This window comes from Canis lupus, chromosome 3 (genome assembly GCF_011100685.1).
Source record: "Canis lupus familiaris isolate Mischka breed German Shepherd chromosome 3, alternate assembly UU_Cfam_GSD_1.0, whole genome shotgun sequence".
Taxonomy (NCBI): Eukaryota; Metazoa; Chordata; class Mammalia; order Carnivora; family Canidae; genus Canis; species Canis lupus.
This window is the reverse complement of record NC_049224.1, coordinates 80,889,303-80,906,834: the sequence shown is the minus strand read 5'-3', so window position 1 is coordinate 80,906,834 and position 17,532 is coordinate 80,889,303. Positions and strand designations below refer to the sequence as shown.

The 17,532-nt window shown below is 38.1% G+C and overlaps 1 protein-coding gene and 1 pseudogene across 11 annotated transcripts in view; one reads left to right on the top strand and one right to left on the bottom strand.

Moving 5' to 3' along the window:
• The window catches only part of PCDH7 (protocadherin 7), a 415,603-nt gene that overhangs the window by 70,844 nt on the left and 327,227 nt on the right, over positions 1-17,532 (top strand). The window lies entirely within an intron of this gene.
• Positions 14,310-14,779, bottom strand: LOC119870935 (annotated as a pseudogene).

Below are 17,532 nucleotides of genomic sequence, written 5' to 3'. Positions count from 1 at the left end.
AAGACACCAATAGTGTTAAGGAAACAATTTTTCCCATGAGCCTTTTTAATCAAAATTCTATGATGGCTCGTCACATAAATGCCTTACTATTCACATGGAGAAGTTTGTGAAAATGTTTATGAGGATGACTTCCAATTAGTCCTACTTTAAGAGAGGTTATATTCAAATGCATATCAAGGATCTATAAACATAAGATCTTCTTACCTTTCAGGAAACCATTTTCAATACCAGGAAGAAATGCAACACATATCTTGTACCAAGACCTCCCTAATAATCACGTGCTCTTGTCCTCTGAGATTAACATTTGGATTAAAGAACATGATTAAAGGATGCTAAATTAGTGGTTACCAAGTTGAAATGGCACAAAAGTTAAAACGGTGTAATACAGCAATCTATTTCATGTGATATATTGCTTATACCAATTAATTAGCAGTTTAATTAGCATGATGTTTCATGTTGTGACCTAAGCCATTGTACTCCCCGTGGGTCTAATGGAGACAATGAAGGAAAGAAGAAAGCTTCAGAATTGTTGATGGCTATGTCACATGGCACTAGAATTAAAAATAATTCTTCATTTAGGGATGCCTGGCTGGCTCAGTCTGTAAAGCATGCAACTCTTGATCTTGGAGTCTTGACTTGGAGCCCCACAATAGGGGTATTTTTTTAATGCTTAAAAAAATTCCTCATTTTAAAATAAAAGAATATGCATATACTTTTTCCCCCTCTACTCAGAACATATATTTTTAAGCATTTCGATGGTATGAAATACATGAATTAAAGGCGTATCAAGTAACTAAATGTGCAATAGCATTAAATGAACTACATTTTAAGCAGCAAGTGACCACAAATAACTGCCTAAAGGCTTCACTTGGATAAAACAGAAGTACCTCTCACGATTTTGAGAGCAAACATAAAAGATATGTATTAGGGTGATCATATTTTTGAATATATAATGTGATTCGGAGGATTCTATTAAGGGCCATTGAAATTACTTACAAAGGATTGCATTTTGGAAAGCCACAATGGAACTCTGCCTTTGGACAGGCCCGAGCAGAAAAAAAATATGCATCTTAGAAATAATTTATCAAGTGCATGACATGAAAGGGGTCTCTCATCCTTTCTTCCCTCCCCAGTGAGAACATATTCAGATTGTGTGTGTTTGTCTTTATCACATAAAATGAAAGTTTCTGCGGGGCCAAAGACAGTCATCCGGCAGCAGATTGGTTCTGCCTTTTAACAACACCGTGAAGAATGGGCACAGTTGTTATGAATATGGGGCTATAAAGCACAACAAACCTTCTGGAGGTGCTTTTCTCTTCATTTTATACTGCTGACAATTCAGAACATACAGAGAAATAAAATAATTTAAGGATCTGACTAATATCCTTAGATTTTGTCAAGCTCTTTTTCCCAATCACTGAAATCTGTTGGCTTCTTTCATGGCTATATAATTAGGCTATTCGTTTCCTTTGAGCTTGCGTACTACACTAGGTCCAGAGGGCTCTTTTTTCCCTTTCAAAAATTGTTCCGTAGCCTCTTTTGGCAGTTAATGTATGGATGCCATTTGGAACATTGCTGGTTATTATGTTGCTCACAAATATTTTATTGTACACAGAACTGAGTATTTATGGAAGTCTAAAGTCTCTGTTATGCAAAACCTTATAAAGAGAAAGCTGTTTAAGTTTTATTTTTTTTTTCGAAACCCTGACTCATTCTCTCGTCTAACACATCAATTCAAATTGCTCCTTTTTCATTTAGTAGAAATTGTTGGCAAATGGAATAGAAAGCATATATAAATTATGGAGTTTTAATTGATAATATAAAATCACTGGTAGCTTCTACTTTCTAAAATAAGGACAAATTTGTAGTTGTGGTGCAAAATAATTCAGCAATAGTGTTCCTAAGATGTTCCTAAACTTTTCTATTTCTTTTTTTTTTTTTTTGTACGAGTAGTATGTCTTCAGGCGATCAGAATATTACAATTTAATTTTTGCTCTGAGAGTTACCTGGTAATAATCTGATCTGAGTGATCTTTTAGTTTGTATGTATTCATTAAGGATTTGATTTGTTCCATTTTGTCCCTTCTTGGATTTCCTATGAAAATACACAATTTAAAGGTATATATCATTTATAAATTAAAAGGACACCAATTATGTACTAGTCTTTGAGACTTTGAATAACTTACTTAACCTTTCCTGCATTTAAAAGAAGATAATAGTCTCAGAGCATTATTGGGCAATGAGGATGCATTAATATGCTATGGAAGTTATATGTCATATAATAAGATACACCATTTATTTAAAAATTGTATACCATTTGCTGCAACTACCTGGCATAAAGTGAGCCAGTGTAAATTACATTACTATTAAAGAAAGGTTCAGAAATGAGACACAGGTCACATAGCTTTTCACTAGTGAACTAAGATCCTAGAAGTGGTCTTAATGCAATACAGGATGGTGCCTGCCACATAGTGGCTGTCTTTAAGAGTTATCCTGCTATTAAAAACGGACAAATAGGTTTTTCCAGATGTCTTATACTAGTCACAAGTTAGACTAAGGAGCCAAATTGCAGATGTGTCTGATTTTAAACCCTGATTTCCTTAAAACATTGCAGGAATCTAAACTTGATTTTAGGACTATTTGTTGATAGAGACTTTACAACTTTTATGAACAAGCTTTCTGTTTAGTGTGGCTTTGAAAAGATGTTTTTGGAATTATTTAGAAAATGCAGACAGTTTATAACATATGAGAATATAATTTAAAATAGGATCTATTATCAATGAATACTCTGAGCTGTTCTTTAAGTATCTCTTTGGATTTAGAGAGGATTCATTAAAACAAACACTGGGAAATATGCAACAGGTTTATTTATTTTCTAGTAAACTGCAGTGGAGTCTTTAGGTAAACTCATAATCCCACGTCCTACGTCCACTGTCTTTGAATGTTTGGAATTCCACTAATCCACGGTGTCAGGCTGCATTGGGAAGCACCTTTAGCACAGTGATATGCTCTTTTAGGTTATTGCCACGTCAGTTGTGTTGCCATTCGGTTTGTTTGACTGTGAGGTTTGGGAATGCTTTATTTCAGTTTTCCTCAAATATTTTCCTGCAGTTTTTTTTTCTTTCAACTTGTTTTAAAAGATATGTTACCGTTGGATCTTTAAAATTGATTACTTTTCATGTAGGTGGCTGTAAGGTCTACCACTGTCCTCCAGTAGTTGCCATTACTCATTGTTTAGTTGAATTTGAAATTGATACACCCTAATGACTGTTATTAGAAATTATCCCATTCACTGTGCCATCTAGCAATATTGGATCATAACAATATGTATTTAAAAAGAAAAAGCTCTCTCTCTCTCTCTCTGTGTGTGTGTGTGTGTGTGCTACTAGTAATTGTTCAAGGCTATAAAATAAAATAGATCATGGATAGGCATGGAAAGTATAGTTGAAGTCTCATTCATATTTGTGTACAAATTACACACAGCGGATTGAGATATTACAGTGAAGGCTGAAGAACTGAGTACACTGCTGCCCAATGTCTTGCAAGGACAGGACAACTTACTGCTTCTTAGGCCATGCTCAGGAACACTAAGTACCTATAAATTTCTAGTAACTAAATTTCAAATCCCTTAATTTAGAATTATATTCCTCTGACTCTAATTCTCCTCTCCCATTCTTACTTTCCATTCATCCTTTCCCTGAACCCTATTTTCCAGCTAAGCCTGGTGACTTTCAAGTGACTTTACCCGCTTTATGCTTTCCTGCTAGTTTATCTTTTTTTTTTTTTTTTTTCCTGCTAGTTTATCTTAACCTATACTACTACTCCTATAGCAATCCTCTGGCTTTCTAACTTTACATGCATGAATCCTACCTTCCCTCTTTTCCTGGATGAGCAAGTTGTTAGTGATAATTTTAAGCCACTTTCCTCTGTGATTTTACGCTACCTGACTCTTCCTGTCTTTAATGATGGAATATTTTGTGCTTATGCATATTTCTTTCCTACGCTATAATCTCCTCACTGGGAAGGTTCAAGTCTGATTCATATTTACTGTCTCCTTCCAGTTTTTAGCAAAGTGCCTTGCTTATAGTAGATTAGCAGATGCTTGATTGAATTCATTTGATACTATAAATGGGAATTTTATGTGATTCTAAGGCATTCAATAAAGTGTATAACTATTAGTCATTCAATAAATATTTATTGAGTTCTTACACTAGATTAGGTAGTGGGGATATTGCCTTACTACAAAATATTAAATGCTGCATAACCCAGGTGAGGTAATATGCACACATTTATATGTACCTACATATATCCCAGATCACATGAACACTGTTAGAGCTTGCAATCCTCTGCGTCACCCAGGATCTACTTTATTGCAGGAACTCTGTTGCTAGCAAGATAAATTTGTGTTTCCCAGATGTGAGAACTACATGGTGCTGAAAGGAAGGCATGTCCTCTGGTGGACAACGAGCGGGTGCCAAGGCAGGATGGTATACAAGGAGGCTGGAAAACAGATCAAAATGTATAAGGCATTAGATTCATGTTGTGGAGATACAACTTGATGTGAGGAGAACTGGAGTCCAACAGCTGAGTTCTTTAAAGACAGGGGAGCGGAGATCCTGATTTGTTAGGGAAATTACTTTCAAAGCAGTGTGAAGGAGCCCCAGAGTAAACCTAAAGGGACTTGGTTGCACTTTAACTGAAAGATATTTCTCTTAGACTTGGAACGCTGTGCCATTAGTTGCCATACTTTATGTGGAATATGAAGTTGTGGAGACTACTGCTCTCTTTGAGCCTTTCTTAGCACCAGTATAATGCTCTACCCTAGAGACTTATATCTGTGGTAGAGGGATTAGTAGAATTAATATCAAAATAAACGCATTTTATTTATTTAAATATTTTATTTATTTATTTGATGGAGAGAGAGAGAAAACACAAGCAGGGGGTGCAACAGGCAGAGAGATAGAGAGGAGCAGTCTCCTCACTGAGAAAGGATTCCGCTGTGGGGCTCCATCCCAGGACCCCGGGATCATGACCTGAGCTGAAGGCGACCGCCTAACCGACTGAGCTATCCAGGAGCCCACAAAATACATTTTAATGCATGATTTCTAAAATCAGTATACACAGAACCATTCTTTGCACATGGAGTTCAGTTCAACTTGAACGGTTTATGTGTGACAATATGCCAAGTCTCTATGATATTTCAGGATAGACATAAAGCATGATTTTAACATAAATTATTTTTCTCTAATACTGTCAAAAGAGACTTTCCCTTGATGTCAAGCTATGATCTCAAATGAAGTCATGCCATGGAGGCTATCTTGAGGCGGAAGGACAAAAGAATCGTCACTCATCAAATCTATGGAATCTGTGTTTACCTCTATCATTGCCGAACTCACTGCCCAAGTTATAAGCTGGATTTATTTCACACCGTATCCAGAAGTATTTTTATTTGTTTTTTATTTTGCAGCACATTATTAAAGTATTTTCAATGATTTCTGTTTGCCTTTTGTGCTTCATAGCATTACAAAAAAAGAATTTATGCCACAAATAGTGCAGATATGATTTTCACAGTCTTGTAGTTTATGGGATTTGCTGTTTTCTTTGAAAAAAAATCATAAGATTTCATTTGTAGTAAGACAGTTCTGGCAGTTCCATGACAGTGAAATTTTAAGGATCATCAATATTGAAGGGCACAGGCTGTGGAGTTACTCTTTTTTTTCCCTCTATTTCTCTCTTTTCACCTTTAATTCCAATTAGAAGATATTCTATTAGATTAGATGCTTTTTGCCTGGATGTTTTCTTTCTGGTCTTTGACTTGCAATCAAGGAAAGTCAGCTGCCTCCTGTTAGAGCTGAAAGGGCCCAGAGCCTGCCAGGGGCTATCTAGTGTTTCAAGAATTTAGTAAACCCTGATCTATGAATAATGATTAATGTGTGGTACTTATATTGTTAAATCTTTCAAGAAAAGTGTCTTGTAAAGTCATTCTGTGTTGCTGAAGCCATTATTAATATTCCACGTATTGCAGAGGTTGCACATAATGTATGTATGCAAAGTGTTTAACCCGTGATTCTATATATAAATGTCCACATTTGTCATATACAATATTCAAAATACCTGTTTTATGCTTTATCATGAAATTTATGTAAAATCCTGTATAAATCACATTCGGTATACTTTATCATATAATTTTTTACAAGAGATGGTATTTTTGTTTGAAATGTTTATTGTTTTTGATGGGTTTCAGGAGGAATGCCATCATGCCTTTAATGTTGCTGTCACCTATGGTGTGACAATTTAAAATTTTCTAGCTAATATCAGTATGAAAGGGTACAACCTCTGATATAACATATTGTCAGAATATCTTATCATTGGGTACAATTTAGGATTTCCTTAATGCTTGGTTTGCAAATTCAGAATATAACCTTTATTGGTATCATCAGTAATGTCTATCAGGAATACTAATGTCTGTGTTTAGTCACTTATTGATTAGCAGAAGCATTAACCAATGGAATATAAAGGTATAAAAGTGTTAGATTATTTTGGATGCACACACATTATCTATTTAGATATCTATCTATATAAAATATTTTGAAACATATATTTCCTTCACATACACCTTCCCATATATTCAAATGTATATTTGAATATGCATTATGTATATTTCAGAAGTATTTTTCTATTCTGAAGATCACCAGACTTGATAGTAGTTATTTAATACATGATTTAGCCCAGAAACTGTGCTTGAGGGTGGAAATATAAATATGGGAAAGATACTATCTATGCTTTCAACAAACCAAGAGAGTTAGATGTGTCATACATATAGGACGACAAAGTTTAAGAGAGAAAGTGAAGACATTTGGGACATATTTCATGTCTGGGTGGCTCAGTCGATTAAGCATCTACCTTCGGATCAGGCCATGATCCCAGGCTAGTGGGATCGAGCCCTGCCTCTGGCTCCATGCACAGCGTGGAGTCTTCTTCTTCCTTTCCCTCTGCCCCTCACCCTCATTTGTGTTCTCTCTTTCTCTCTTGGTGGCTCTCTCTCTCTCTCTCTCTCTCAAAGAAATAAATTAAAAAAATTAAAAAAAGAACCTATTTAGTTGAACCCTCAATAGTTAATAGTTCACTTACACTAAGCAGGAAAGAAAGACATTTTAACTGGAGAAGATATCAGGAACAAAATAATGAAAACATCAAAATTCTTTGTATATTTGGTAAAGTTACATAACCCAGTGTGGTTGGAGTGTAGGAGACATGGGATGCATGACTCAATATGAACTGGAAAGAGCAAATAGATTCAGCTGAAGAACAGCCTTGAATTTTATGTCTAGCGGTGTGGGTTTCTACTATAAGTATTTGAAAGTCACTGAAAGTTTTCGAGCCAAGGTATAACACAGTAAGTGTTTTAGAATGATGGCACTGTTGGTGGAATGGAGGGCAGTTTATAATAAAAGTGATAGAGAAAAGAGACTTGTTAAGGGACTAGTACAGTTGGATAAAGCCTCTCATGTGATTCTGTTGCATGCTGTGGACATAGCTCAAGATGTGTGTGGTCGGAAGGATACACAGTATTTGGTATGTGATTGGAGGTTGGAGAAGAAAGAAGAGAGAAAATAAGATGGAGAAGTTTGTTTCAGATTTTCATTTTGAACGATTTAATTAAAAAGTGGAATTTGAAAAAAACAAAGGTGGAATTTGAAATGTAGGAAGGTAAGATTGGGAAGGGAAAAAGTTGAAAAGCTTATGTACATTTAGGGACAGGGGACTCCATACAAGTATATGAGTGTCCTGGGGAATATAGGCAGAGAGTGAAAACGGAAGGAGGCAAAGGGCCAATCTTGAGGAGCCATAGCGAGGATCTCATAAAGGAGAACCAAAGTAAATGTGGAATCTGGAGAAACAGTGTGATGAAAAGCCAAGGTGGAAAATGTTTCAGTATGAGTGGAGTAGACATACTATTAATAGCAATATCAAAAACAATAATAATAGTAAAAAATGACTTACCTGTTATTAGGCCCTGGATTTTACACTAAAAATATTGCACAGATCAGTTGGTATAGTACTAATAACACAATTTGTGTTCAAGCAATAGAAAGCAAATTTAGAACTTAATGTTTTAAACCAAAGATAGCTTTGGGAACAATGAGATGGACCTCTAATGGTACTAATGGAGGATGAAGGAACATGCTCCGGAAAATGAGGGTGGAGATAAATTCAGGGTTTGGTAGGAATTGGTAAACTCTCTCTTTCAGATACTACTCCTGGAATGGCCTAAAGCCAATTATGCTAATGTATTTCATCACTATGATTACTTTTCAGGCTCCAAAGAGGGAATGCCAAAATGTCCTTTTGGAGTGGCTTATCAACCCTTTGGTTAAGGAAGGGCAACACACTTTGAATAACAGTCTTACTAGCCTGAATTCAGTGGGTAAAAAGTAATTTGCTTAAAGGAAACCTGGCTATCTTTAAAAGTGACCCCTGCATCTCTAATTTAAAAATGAGGGAGGTAAATCTTAGAGAAGTTAAATACCTTGCCCAACTTTAAGCAATTAGTACGTGAATGAATTGATATTAAAACCAAACTCCCAGCATTCAGAACGACAAAATTGAAGAGTGAGAAAACACTCCTAATACAGCATTTCTAATAGATGGACCAGTATGGCAGCCAGGTAAGAGTACATCGGGTTTCATGGAGACAGTTTTAAGTAAGCAGAACCATTGAATGCAAGGTATTTTGCCAAGAAATTTGCAGGAGGGAAAAGGAAACAGCAATTTGGTGGTGGAAGAAATGAGGAAAGATTTTTTTTTTTTTAACAAAATAGAGAAATGTAGGTAGGTTTATAGGTTGAAAGAAAGAGGTTTATAGGTTGAACAGAAAAGAGAAAGCCCGGTGATGAGATAAGATCCTGTCAGAGGCAGTAAGGAGTGAAATCAAAACGTCAAATGGATAAAATAAGGAGGATTCTTCTGAGTTGCAAGATGAAGTTCCAATGAGTAAAGATGCAGGCAAATTTGGAGAAGTAGAGGACGGAAATGGAGGGGGTTCACGCCTGATGGCCACAATCTTCTCAGCAGTAGGAGGTGAAATAGTGTGTTGATGTTGAGGGGAGTGAGGGTGAAAGGGGAGCATCTGATGAGGGTGTGGTGGGAACAGCTGCTCTGTGGAATGGGGAGGCCAGCCAAGTAGGAGTGAGTAACAGGGCTGCTGAGCACCGAGAGTTCAGCTGACAGTGGAAATCATAAATTTGTAGCAGAGTCGATCAGCGTGGTTATTCAATTTTCTCACTAACTCTTGGCAGTCTGGGAGGAGGAGGAGAGCAAACAGATGGTGGTATGATTTGGTAATGGGATTGGCAAGGCAGCTGTGAGAGGAGGTCAAAGAAGGGAAGAATCAATTGCACCCATGAAAGTATGGTGTTTGGGGCAGTCAAGCCAGGAAGAATTGGAGATTGCCAGAAAATGGAGAGGCAAAGCTTCTGAAGCCTATGAAGAGCTTTTGTGGGTGTGAGCAAGTGGGATAGGGGATTAGAGGAGAGAATTTCACAATTATGCATGTCATAGTGGAACACTTTTTGTGTAGAAACACTCCATTTTGTATCTATGGGTGTGGATTGTCAAAGCTGAGCAGAAATGATTGTCACTAGAATATAGGGGAAAAAGAATTTTGAAGCTAAATAGATGAGTGAGTCATCCAAATTATCTAGCAAAGTGACAAGTGATAGAAGGGGGAAAAAAAAAAAACCCATAAACAAGCCAGTCCCCAAATTAATCCAGTGAATTGATGAAATACTTGTAGATAACAAGATTTTGAAGAGAGTTAGACAGTTTGATTGTTGGGGCTTTGTAGATATAGGGCTTATTGAATTAAGATAATAGAACAAAGTCCCAGAACAGAAGGGGAAGTTCAAGGAAATGCCCCTCTTTCTTTTATGGCCTGAGATAGGAAGATGATTACGGGTTTCAACAGTGTTCTAGCATGTAGTGAAATCTACGTGAATAAAACTTAACACTCCTATACATGGAATTCCCATGCATCGGAAACTTAATTTGCATTCACCCTAAGATAGGTTCTAGTAGATACATTTCTTCCTCCTCTGTTAGGTCATGCTGATGTTTATTTAAACATGTGGCTGTAACCTATCTTAAACACAAAGAAGCCAAGTAACCATACACACGTGCACACCAGTCTCTCACTTAGGTGCCCCCTCCAGTTACAGTTTCTGATTTCCTTCACCCAAACTTGTCAGAGTGGTGCCCACATGGTCATTCCCCACTTGCTCACATAGGAAAGTTTTGAAATCCATGATATGGGTGTCTGGTCTTTCCATTCCACTGACTGGGCTCTATCAGGTTCATCAGAATTTGTTGTACTGAATCCGGTGGTCAATTCAGTCTCCCGGTCTAAATCTTGGCATTTGAACCCATTGTTCATTCCCTCTCCCTTGATTAATTCATATCACCGTATTCACTTGGTTTTCCTCTTCCATTGCGGACTATGGCTGCTTAGTGCCCTATGCTGCTTCGATGAGATGTATAAATCGTGCATTACTCCAGGATTTTGTTCACATATATCACCATCCCAGACTTCTCTCTGGGATCCATACTCGGCACAGCTACCTACTTGGATTTTCCACTGGTAAAGGCAGTAGTTTCTACAATAGTTCTAGGTGGTGGTTCTAGAGTAGGTTCTGGCACCAGATTCTGCTTGGCTGACTAGGGCACGTTTCTCCATACTTTCCTTTTCTTATGTCTAAAATGAGAATAACAATAACTACTTCCCAGGGTCCTTGGGAGGATTAAATAAGTAAGCGATAAATGATATATATATATATATATATATATATATATATTTATAATATAATAAAGTAATATATATTTATAAGTAATTCCACTTGACTTAGAATAATAAGTGCTCAACCAATGCTAGTTTATTTTTTCTTTTTTAAAGATTTATTTATTTATTTATTTATTTATTTATTTATTCATGATAAACATAGAGAAAGAGAGAGAGAGGCAGAGACACGGGCAGAGGGAGAAGCAGGCTCCATGCAGGGAGCCCGACACGGGACTCGATCCTGGGACTCCAGGATCGTGCCCTGGGCCAAAGGCAGGCGCTAAACCACTGAGCCACCCAGGGATCCCCTAGTTTTTTTTTTTTTTTTAAGATTTTATTTATTTATTCATGAAAGACACACATACACAGAAGCAGAGACATAGACAGAGGGAGAAGCAGGCTCCATGCAGGAAGCCCGATGTGGGACTGGATCCCTCGATTCCGGGATCATGCCCTGAACCAAAGGCAGGTGCCCAACCGCTGAGCCACCCAGGTGTCACCGATGCTAGTTATTAATGTCATCACCAACACAACAGATCAAAGGCAGAACCATCCATTTTCCCCTCAAATACCTTAATTTGTTCTCTTCATAAATCTTTCTGAGTGAATAGTACTGATATCCTCTTGCTTTGTTTAGGGTAACAAACAAACAAACAGAGATCATCTTTTGTTCTTTTCCCTCTATAATGCCACCCCATTGGCATTATAGTTTCCAGTAGTTTCTCTTACCTTCACCTCAAAAACCTATATGAAATCTCATCACTTTTCACCACCTCAGCTTCTAAACTGTAGCTCAAGTCACCAACATCTGTTGTGTCTCCGATTCTACTGTAATGGCCACAATACAGTCTCCTGTGGAGTGATCCTTCTAATGTGTCAATGTAAATTTATTTTTCCACTATTTAGAATTCTCCCGTGGTTTTCCATTGCAAGAAGAATAAAATCCAATCTCCCAAAGTGTTCTGCAAGCATGCCCTGGTTGAGACGCAGTGTGCCTCTGAGACCCCAAGTCTTCCACTGTCAGCAGAACCACTCCGACTCTTTCTTCTGTCACTCCAACAGGCCAAAAGATTTCCCCTGTCAAAGCCTTTGAATGTGGAATTAGACTTTCAAAATGGAATCTGAAACCACAAATACTATATATCTGGATTCTGGTTGTTTATTTAAAAATCTGATGAAGCAAAGCATTCTGACTAAATATTGCATTCCTAGGCCTTACCCAGCACATATTGTCACAATCTCCAATCTATTTGTGAAAAAGGAAATTTGGTGATTCCTGGAACGTTTTCAAAATTCCAATTGAGAGAAGCTTCCTGATCTGAAATATTTTGTAAATTCCAGAGTGAGATGCCTAATTAGAGCCTAAGTTTTTGGAGACTTACAAGCAAGGGAGGTCTCAACCTAGGTCTTTTTTTTTTTTTTTTTTTTTCCCCAAAGGACAAAAACATGTGCAGTGACAGTGGGCCCCCTGGGGAGCCTACAGTGACCGGTGGTTTCTTTTCTCAGCTGGTGTGGGAGAGAGAGGTGGGCAGACATGGAGGCACGTCTCTGTGTTGGTGTCTGCAGAAGATTGAGTGAGCTCCAAACATGTACAAGGGCTGTGGGTTGGGTAGAAGAGATGCCAGCACTGAAGAAATAAATAAGCATATCAAGAAGAGGTTAAATGCAATTATCATTGATTGGAAAGAGAGAGAGAGAGAGAGAGAGAGAGAGAGAGAATAATTGATAGATTTCAAATATCACAAAAAAGTCATTCTAAGTTGTATTTACTGGTCTAAAATATTCAGTAGTTGTTTGTCTTCCTTTCTTTTCTCTTTTCTTTTCTTTTCTTTCTTTTTATAGATTTGTTGAGAAGTTTGAATTAGAACTGTTTTCTGCTTCTTTATTGACAAGTAAAGCAGAAAACTTTTTCAGGGCATCCTGTTGGAGTCTCCCTCTCTTTCTTCTTATTGTTTTTTTTTTTTTTCCCTTCAGGATAACTTAGGCACAATTCCTAAAAGAACACCATTTGGCCGATTTCCATCTGGCATCCTTCCCCTTTTATTTTCGCTGAAAAGTGTGGAATCGAGTTTTTAATGCTATTTCTGACTAAACTCAGGCTCTCAGTTCAACACCCATCCTCCGCCTGTTTTTCATAAAAGCAGTTACCTCTTTTTGTGGGAAAAATAAACACAACTCTGGACTCTAACTGGGTAGAATGAGATAAAAACAAATTGTAGAAATATGGCCTCACTAATTTCTAATAATCTTTTGTAGGCTTTGGAGTACAAATGTGTCATGTGAGAAGTTCCGTCTCTGCAGAAGAAATTGAGTGTTTTACACACAGATAATTAGAAAATTGTCAAGACATATGTTGCTTTTTACAAACGTTTTTGTATTTATTGTTTTGCAGATGATACCAAAAATTACCATAGTGCTGAATTATGAAAAACCTCTCAACTTAGAGGTCTTCATCAATGACTAATTGCTACTATTTGTAACCACTTTAAAAGCAAATAAAGCACCCATCTGGTAATTCTATTAATGGTTTCTATATTAAATGGCTATTGGCCCCCAAAAAGAAAATATGCAATTATGAAATATTCATATTTGACTCACTATTGAAAAGCTTACAAATGTATCTGGAAAAATAGAGTTTATCATTTCTTTTCTCATTCCCTATTAAGCCTCTAACCTTTGAAAAAATCAAATTGGATTAATGATGTAGCTACATATACTCAACAAAATGGAAGATTAAAGGAATTATCTAAATAAATTAAGACAAAAAAAGAATGTTCAAAATTAGTAATTTGGGGAGCAGTATCAGCTCCCCCCTGGCCTCCAATTCTCTGAGTTTTCCACTGTAGGACTCTTAGGCCTTGAATATTAAGGTCTCTGCACCGAAAAGAGGGAAAAGGAAATGCTAGTTCTGATCCTGGTAGTTTGAAACTCTGACCCTAGCCAAATTCTGCACTTCTCTGAGACTTCATTTCTGTGATGGTCAAGTGGGATGAATCTCTCTGCTAGTCTTCATTAGTTTGAACTTTTACTTTTTTAAACTAGAGCAGTTGACCATTTTATTTTATCTTCACATTTCATAATACAAATGAAAATTGCTTTTTTTTTTTCGATCCTGCCAACTTCCCTGAAAAAAATTGTTCTCTCTTTGATAAGAAGGGGGAACAAGTCTTCCTTGTCATGCTGTTAGAAAACACCCAAGGCTATAACACCACGATCTCCTGGTGAAGTAGAACAAATAATATAAAGTAGGTGTTGGGGTGTGTAGGTGGCTCAGCTGGTTAAGTGTCTGCCTTCGGCTCAGGTCGTGACCCCGGGGTCCTGGGATTGAGCTGGGGGTGGGTGTTTGCTCATCAGGAAGTCTACTTCTCCGTCTCCCTCTCTCTCTCCCTCAGCTGGTGCTCTGCCTTGGTCTCTCCCTCAAATAAATAAATAAAATCTTTTAAAAAAATGGATATAAAGAGGTTCCATCTCTGTCTGTCTGGTTGAATCATTCCTGGCCAGGTGGACACCATCATGGGACAGGGGAGTGGTCTCATCATTGGGAGCTCCAGCGTCATTGGCATATGGCCTCCCATAGGCAGCCTCATTCCAGGGGCAGGTCCCACTGGCATCATCCGAGGGGGAGAAGGGCCCTTCATTGGCATCATGGGAAGTCCCCCTATATAGGGTGCTGGCATCATACCAGGGTGAGGAGGACCCAGGAGACTGGGAGGAGGTGGGATCATTGCCCCTGCAGGAGGAGGAGCAGCAATGGAGTTGGGAGGTAGCTTCTCCTGCTGCAATGCAGTGGTTTTGTTGATGAGGCTCTGCACCTGCTCCTCCATCCATTCCTGACAGTAGTCTTTCACAGTTTCTTTGTGTTTCCTACCACTGCAGTGTGTCTTTCTCACAGATGGAGGTTCACGGTGAGGTATGTGATGCAGTAGTCACAATAAAATTTAGGCATATTGCTCTGCAGGCCGCTGGCCTCTCGCCCCCACCCCCCACCCCCCACCTGCTGCCCGGAAATGACCTCTCTGTTGGTCTTTAGTGCTGACATGAAGAATTAAGGAAATGAAAAATGTGGACGTATTTTGTAAAAGTCCCTTGCAGAAGGCAGAGAGAGTTATCACACGCGGCCTGCTGAAATAGGACAATCTTCATCGTCCGCCTCTCCTGAAATATCTTCTCACCGAAGAGGAAGAAGACGTAGAGTTGCTCCAGCTCTGCTTTATTCTGAGCTTTGGTCCCTTGGAAGTTTGTGAATATTCACTAACTTCACCCCTCCTGCTGCACGGGGGGCTTTTGTGCAGACCCACAGGGAGAAACCAATTCTCCTGCTTGCCTTCTGCTTTGATCCCAGAATGACCCGCTCCACAGAGGCTGAGTGGGTGGATCTGGTCTACATTATATATGAGGCCGACTGTGCCCTTGGCTCTAATGTTCCAGCACCTTTTCTGGCTTCGTGATGCCATCCCTTGTCTATTTGCCTTTGTACATACCTGGAATGCATATCTCTTTTTCATTGTTCTTCAGTATGTAGCTCAAGTCTGTATGGTGGGATTAGGTGACAAGTTTTTTCTTCTTTATACTTTGCTTTTTTAGCTCTTCCTTCATGACTTTTATAGTCAGAAATGTCATTTGATGGTTTTAAAAAAACAAACAAACTTGATGGTTTTGGAAGAAAAAAACAACAGCAAAAAACACCTGAAGTTCCTCACTGGCAACTTGAATCAGAGTTAGGAGCTCCTCATGTTTCTCCGGCACAAATGTTCACCTCTCCTAATAATTATCAAAACGTAATGCAAGGGACTGCTTGTTTCACTGGATTGAGATCTGCTGTAACATGTAATTCTTCATACCTACTATGATATCTGTAATAGGCATTTATTACATGTCAGTTAAATGAATGAGTATACAAGTAGGATATGTATGTAGTTTATTTTATTTTTAAATATTTATTTATTTATTTATTTATTTATGAGAGAGAGAGAGAGTACATGGGTGGCAGGAGGGACAGAAGGAGAGGGAAAGAATCTCAAGTAGACCGCCTGCTGAGCACAGAGCCCATGAGGGGGATCAATCTCATGACCCTGAGATCATGACCTGAGCCAAACCAAGAGTCAGATGCCCAACCGCCTGAGCCACCCAGGAACCTGTGTAGTTTATTTTAAAGTAGTAAGTTGATATAGGACAATGTTAAATAGTTCATAGTTAATTAAATCGGCAGTTACTATTATATCCCACATACAAGTTCTGCGATATTTTTTGTGCTTTTATACTCATTGGAAATAAATGATAAAAATAAATTTTATTATTATAATGAATACATAAATATATAATAAATAATCGATGCAAGGTCTTGTAAATTATAAGTCATAAGACAGTTTCTCATTCTGTCATTTCTTTTTTGTATTTTTGTTTTGGGACTTATGGCTAACCCTTAGCAGTCAAGGTGAAGGCACTATGGCGATATAAGGACGTGACTCATAAAATCCAATGATGACTCTGTAATGGATTGTAGCTAGGAATAATTTCTAGCTGTTCGGCCATTTCAAGTCAAATCTGGGGTTGGGACAACTGAATACATCTGAATGACAACCAGAAACTTCACACATTCCTCTCAATGGGAAGGCTGCTGTACTCTCTACTTGAAAGAATATTTCTTTCAGAGTGGCAGTCAGCGGTATCTGGTAGGAGTTGACAGAGATAAGCACAATTTCATTCAATTTGAATCAACAGATATTTACTGTATACCAAATAATTTATGAGTCTGTAGATATACAAAAGTGCATAAGGCCTTAGCCCTTTCTTTGCGGAACTTAGAAGTTTTAGGGAGGTAAGACATAATCATTACCTATTAAGAAAGGGTGAAATATTGATCAACATTCAACAAACATTTCTTAGGGGCTACTCTTGGCTTGGCACTGTTCTGAGTACTGATAAAGTGCTTTGGGGATAACGTCGTGTAGAATCTTTAACTCTGGCATCAGGAGGGATGTACTGAGGTGTCTTTCCTTGGGCGTGGCAGGTACAATATTTGGACCCACAGTACTTTTAAAAACCCATGACGATGATTTAATTTATTTTTTTAAGAATTTATTTATTTATTCATGAGACACACATACACACAGAGAGAGAGAGAGAGAGAGAGAGAGAGGCAGAGACACAGGCAGAGAGAGAAGCAGGCTCCATGCAGGGAGCCGGATGTGGGACTTGATCCCAGGACTCCAGGATCACACCCTGGGCTGAAGGCAGATGCTCAAGCTGCTGAGCCACCCAGGTGTCCCAATTTAATTTCTTTTAAAATCATAAGAAAACAAGAACTTCTTGGGTCAAATAAAATGTTTTAATATGCAAGTATTAGCATATTCATCTTTATATCCACAGAGTCATAATATGTAATTTGTAAGATTTTCTAAAGATGAAAGTATTTCACAAAGGCAAAAGAGCGAGGGTCTGTGAAAGTCCCACTATGGCTCTCTTTGGAGACAAGTGGAAGTCAGAAAGGGGTCAGGAAAAGATTCAGAGCACCTGCAAGGGACCTTAAAATAATAGGACCATTTCACTAGGAAGAGGACAGGAGGAAGATTAGACAAAGCCAAGGCCCAGACTTGCAAAAGAGTAGAGTGAGGTAATTAAGAGGCGCACAAATCATGTCCCCTAATTAATGTTTTCAGTTCAGTGGACAGAGGCAGGTATATGCAAAGGACAACTTAC